Source organism: Gadus macrocephalus, chromosome 11 (genome assembly GCF_031168955.1).
Source record: "Gadus macrocephalus chromosome 11, ASM3116895v1".
NCBI classification, from domain to species: Eukaryota; Metazoa; Chordata; class Actinopteri; order Gadiformes; family Gadidae; genus Gadus; species Gadus macrocephalus.
Genome location: NC_082392.1, coordinates 7,458,254 through 7,464,399, shown reverse-complemented (window position 1 = coordinate 7,464,399; position 6,146 = coordinate 7,458,254).

Here is a 6,146-nt window from a genome sequence, read left to right as displayed (position 1 = left end):
CTATCCCTCTATAAGATTCGAGGGTTGTCTGTCTATAGGGTTGGAGTAATGGGACTGTCTCATACTGTTAGGATAAGGCAAGGGTAATGATCATTAAGTAATTGATCACTATTTCTTTAGGAGAAATTTAAGTAAAACTTTTTGAGTAGACCTGTTTAGCTCATCGTAAATAGTTAAGTCATTTGAGGCTAATTTAATAAGAGCTAAACAGGAGCAGGAGCTACAGTACAGTACATACAATTGTGTGTGTGTGTGTGTGTGTGTGTGTGTGTGTGTGTGTGTGTGTGTGTGTGCGTGTGCGTGCACGTGTGTGTGTGTGTGTTTTGGTTAAATTGCTCACGTAGGCTTCAGTTTCTCTAGATAGCTATTATTCATGGTAATGGATGACACATTCTGAGCTCATCATTTTATCTAACTGGTTAAAATGTCATAAGGACATTTTAAACAATGTGAATGTAATTTGTCCTAGTATTTGCCCAAACGCAGTGGGCATCTTTGTCTGTGTATTATAACACAAAGTGAAGATGCACATCATCGTCCAGTAAACCATCCCATTAAACAATAAATGTACTATGAGATCAACCCAATGCTGTTGTGACCACTAGAGGGCGGCAAAAAACAAGTCCCCATTCTTCAGATTTTATAGAGTCAATATGTGAATGAGAATAATTTAGTCGGCATCCTATTAGAACCATATTCAAACCAGCATCCCCCAAAAAAATCATTCATTAATCCTCCATCACTGTTTAAATTAGTCAAGAAACAAACAAGTAAATGCTGCTTTCCGTTAGGAACCGTTAGGATTCACCTCAAAAGTACCGCCAGGTCCAACGTAGGCTCCACCCACCTGGGCAACTCTTTTTTTCTATCTTGACGTTATCCAGATCGGGTTTATTTTTGATAGCAGTGGCCATTTAAAATTTAGAGAATAAGAGGTTTTGTTCATACATTATTCAGGTTTTCGTGCCTTGAAAAGGCCCTAAAAGTCTGGCTTCTCCAAGGCTGCCGACCCGAGCCCTGGAAGGCAGATGGTAACAACAAAAAGATGTGACTTTGAAAAGTCTAGCCTGTGATAAACATGTTCCGTCTCTGTATCTCCTCCACTTAGTTTACCATCGCTATTGCCGTGCGGCTTTCATTTCTGCCTTCTTTGTACTTCTGTCTATTGAGTTATTTTTATTCATTTTCTGCCAATATTCCTGTCTGTTCCAGCACCTGTCTGTCTGTCTGCAGTATGTCTGTCTTTGTATATGTTTTTATGCATTGATAGGTGTGGGCGTTCCTTTGTCAGCAAATGTCAGCTCTCAACCCGCGCCCCCCCCCCCCCCCCCCCACCGTCGATAGGCACTTAGGGCAGGAGGCAGAGAGAGAGAGAGGCAGACGGAGACAGAGAGAGAGAGAGAGAGAGGGAGAGACAGAGCGAGAGAGAACGTGAGAGAGAGGCAGACAGAAAAGAGACAGAAGGAGAGAGAGAGAGGCAAACAGGAGAGAGAGAGAGAGAGAGAGAGAGAGAGAGAGAGAGAGAGAGAGAGAGAGAGAGAGAGAGAGAGAGAGAGAGAGAGGCAGACAGGAGGAAGACAGCGGGCGAGAGAGAGAGAGAGAGAGAGAGAGAGAGAGAGAGAGAGAGAGAGAGAGAGAGAGAGAGAGAGAGAGAGAGAGAGAGAGAGAGAGAGAGGCAGGGTCACAGGAAGCCAGAGACGAAAGAGGGAGGAAGTGAGAGAAGGAGAGACAAACAGACCAGAGACAAGAGAGAACGAGAGAGACAGACAGACCGGCGATAGGGGGAGATAGACAGTGACAGTTTGATTGAGAACCAGAAATGGAGAGATGGATAGTGAACAAGGGAACACCCAGAAAAAGCCAGATAGAGTGAGAGATGCTGAGTAGGTGCGGCTAGGGAGATAAATATCTATAGACGGATAACAGGGATGAGAGGAAGTGTTTGTCCTTGCAGGTTGTAATGAAGTTGTGGATGGATGGATGACTCACTTTAGCGCTGCGTGTGGAACACTCACCGCAGACCCACAGACACCACGCAGCTGTCGCACTTGTGTGTGAGCTTGTGTCTGTGTGAGTGTCTGTGTGACTGTGCATGTGCATGCGCATGTGTTTGTCTATGAGTTGAATGCATGTATGCTAATGTGAATGCTCTTCAAGAGTGTTACAGTGTATGTGAATAAACGCTTGTTTGTTGTCAAGTGTTTGTTTGTGACGAATGCTAATTGTATAGGAGCTTGTCTTGAGAGATAAGAGTGAGCAGACAGGCTGACACAGGCAGGTGTGTAATTGTGTGTGTGTGTGTGTGTGTGTGTGTGTGTGTGTGTGTGTGTGTGTGTGTGTGTGTGTGTGTGTGTGTGTGTGTGTGTGTGTGTGTGTGTGTGTGTTTGTGTGTGTGTGCATCTGTGTGTCTATGTCGAAAGAGCGACAGATATTGTGTGGTGGAATACATTGTGTGCTAACTCAGCACTTTTATGGATTGGTGTGATGGAAAATCGACATGTTGTATTGTTTTGGTCTATATGAATTTAAGTTTTGTTGCTATTCAGTGTAATTTTATATAGTGTCTGCCTTCTGCTCTCCTTTTGGGTCATTTAAAGTGTGAACGTTCGAGAGTCGTGTGATGCATTTTATTGCCTGCCTGTTCCTATCTTCTTGTGTGTCATCCCCCAAGCAAACCTTTGAAGTATTGGCCTGTTCCGACACTCTGGCTAGCGTAAACAAAGTCAGAGAGTTACATGGCACGGCCGCCGACCCCACCTTAGCCTCGGGGGGGGGAGCTTCAACTGTAAAGATAACAATCTGGTGAACAAAGACTTTTAGTATTGGGGGACCACCCCCTTCAGGACCCAAACGAAGTGAATAAAAACTCATTGATTGGAAGACTCAGTGGACTTCTGCAGCGTACCTTCAGAGAGTGAAGTAACACGCAAAGAGAAGCTCCCATCTGAGGCCTCAGATTATTGTAATGTATGCCTGTTTTTATTGTTTATTGATACATGTTGTGATGTATCTTTGTTCGTACTTTTATTACAAATATATATAACCACTAATTGTCAACAGTATTGTGTGCTTTTTGCATCGAAATATCTCATCTGCTTAGACGCAATATCTGACAAAGAAATTGCCACGACATTGGCCAAGGACTCCATGATGTCCATCTATCTGGGCCTGTCTTCTGCAGAGAATTAGAGGGAGGGCAGATATACCTAGAAAATGGCTGAGAGATTAAGTTAAACAACATTGAAATAAAGACAGTGGGGGGGAATGGGAACGAGTAGACGTCAAAACAACTTCACTTTAAGAATAATATGATATGACTCAAAAGAATGTTGATGTTGTGGTGTAATGTGTGTGGATGATAGCAGCATCACCTGGCCCGAGTCAGACTGACACCTAGCTGTTAGGCATTGAGTAATCAATGTGCAAAGGTTAAACCAGCTCTCTCCACAGGCACTCTCCTGCACGGCAAAATGGAGCACCAGAGGGATATTCCATCAACCAAGCTAAAGGCAAAGCCAGGCTTTGTTAGCCTCGCTACTTTCAGCTAGAATTGCGTTCCATTAACCTGACTTCCATTAACGGGAATCTCCGCTAAGTAACCATGGCAATTTATCAGACCAAACTAACCTGGTCGGTACCAGGCTCACTGTCAGGCTTATTTGAGCGGCATTTCATAGAAGTCCATTTGTCTGAAACAAGTGTACCATCAGAAGGTTCCGCCAAGCCTAGTCCTCACGATTTTGTCATTAATTGACATATATGTTGCGCAAACAGCGTATATTTTCACTAAGGGTCTAAGATTAAATTATAGGCTACAAATAAAACAATATATTTATCTATTGTTATCGTGGATATTTTCTCAATTTATTTTTTTATAAATATATGTATTCTATAAATGTTATGAACCAGCAGTTGGGTAAGTGGTCTAGCAATAGCCTTGTAGCCAGTGTTGGGAAAGTGCACTTTCTACGTGAACTAGTTCAAAGTTCAGTTCACAAATTTTAAAATGAACTAGTTCAGTCAAACATTCATTATTCAAAATTTTGAACTAAGTTCACAGTTCCAAAAAATGAACTAGTTCATAGTTCTTTTTTTCAACATGTTGCTGTGAGCTATTATTTTTTCCCGGTATTTTGAACATTGAGCCCCCTTTGTGGTTTATCTAGGATGAAATAGAGTGGTTGAATCAAGTATCGTAGCGAAATACAGTTTCTATCGTGTTTTATTGCACATTTAGAACATTTTGTAAATCCCATTGATTTCTGTTGGAAGACTCATTGCTCGTTAGCCGGAAACAGAAAAGGGGGGTGTTCACGTTTGGCTGTAGTCTTTTGCTCGGTTCTAGCCCTACTGTTGAGACGGAGAACCGAGTTGTTGAACAAATAACCCCCCTATTGAATGAAGTTAAACCGAGTGAGCGTGCCGTTCACAGACACCAGAATGAACAAGTTCACAGTAAAGTTCAACAGGCAGTAATATAGTACGTTCAGTTCACGTCGCCCAAAATATGAACACGTTCAGGAACAACACTGCTTGTAGCACGGGCGACCCGAGTTCGCGTCCTGAGTGCGGCATTGATTTCTTTGCGTTGGCTTATTTTTGTAATTCCCTTTCTATCAGAGAAATTAGGCCCAACCATTTATATAATAAACATGTCTTAAAATATCCATAGAACCGACATCTAACTTGCAATAACCCATGGTTAAGTTAATGATAATATTAATGTTACTGATAGCGAAGCATTTGTCACAATGACAAACGCACTGCTGCATGGGAAATTTTTAGCCACATAAATACCATTCAGGTGAGTTTCTCGGCAGGCAGCCGAGACCACCTCTGTTGAGATAAATACTATGGTTAGTCAATTTAGAATATTCAAGGAAATGGAAAATAAACAGCATTACATTTTGTTAGATTTCTCGAGTACGCTTTCCTAATTCACTAATTAGGTGGGGATTGAACCCCGGATGACCAAGTGCAAGTCCTACACGTTACTTCGGGACTATCTCCCTGATTTCACACCTACAGTCAACATATAAATATGTTACGCTTAATTCTACTTATGCATTCAAATGAGTGGTGATTTTATTGCCAGGCGGCCTTTTTATTAAGGGTTACGGTGTTCCCTTTTTGAGTTATTATATGCTTGAATTCCTCATAGACCTGAACATGCAGCTTCTGTTCGCCACTGGGAAAGTTCCCGCTCTGTCCTTTTCAGACATTTGATCCGTGACTCGACATCCACGGTTCTGGGCCAGTTACATATCTTGTGAGCGAGCTTAATCCACGATAACGTTTCCCGGCTTGAACTAACCTGAGCAAGGCGCGGCTGAACTGTGTTGATGGAATGGCTTTAGCCTCAAGTGGAAGTAGGCGTTAGTTCTAACCGGGCCTAATCATCTAAGCGCTGCATTCGTTAGCAACTAGAATACATAGAATACCCCCCATGGTCATTGTCCACAAACAACACAATAACCCAGTTTTCCAACATTACCTTGGGTTGTCCTTGTAGTGATATATGAATGTATGGGCCACCGTAGTGCCATACCTGTGACATCATATCCATGTGTCCAGAAATAAAGCAGTTGTTCTATTAATGAAACCTACACGGTAGTCACGGTTAATGCCTCCGCACATGACAGTCCTTGTCCAAGTCAAGGTGGAGTGTAGCAGCTACATTGTCACAGTTGTTTTTTTGACTTTCTGTTTTAAGACATCTTTTCTAAAAGTATTCCATATCTGGCTGTTAGATTTTAATCCAAAAAATGGCCTTAAAACAAACATAGTTTGAGGCCAAAGTGTGGTAGTACTTGTCATGGGAGTTGGGATCACAGTTTGCTGCTCCAGTGATGTGCATCTGTCAGAGAGTGGAATGCCTCTGGGAATATATTGACTCCAGAGAATCTGAGGAGCATCAGAGTTAACAGAGCACCTGGGGAGAAAACAGTATGTTCTGTATGTGTATGTTTAACAGGCCGTGTTTGATACTAGGCTAGAGGGATGTCCACTCTGGGCGAGTGTGAAGGGAATGGCTTTATATTTGACAGAATTGATAGCTATTTTATAAACGGTTCTGTCTGAAGCACCACTGGGTTCCCTGCCATGATACAGGTGAACAAGTCCAAACTTTGAATTTATTCTTCTAT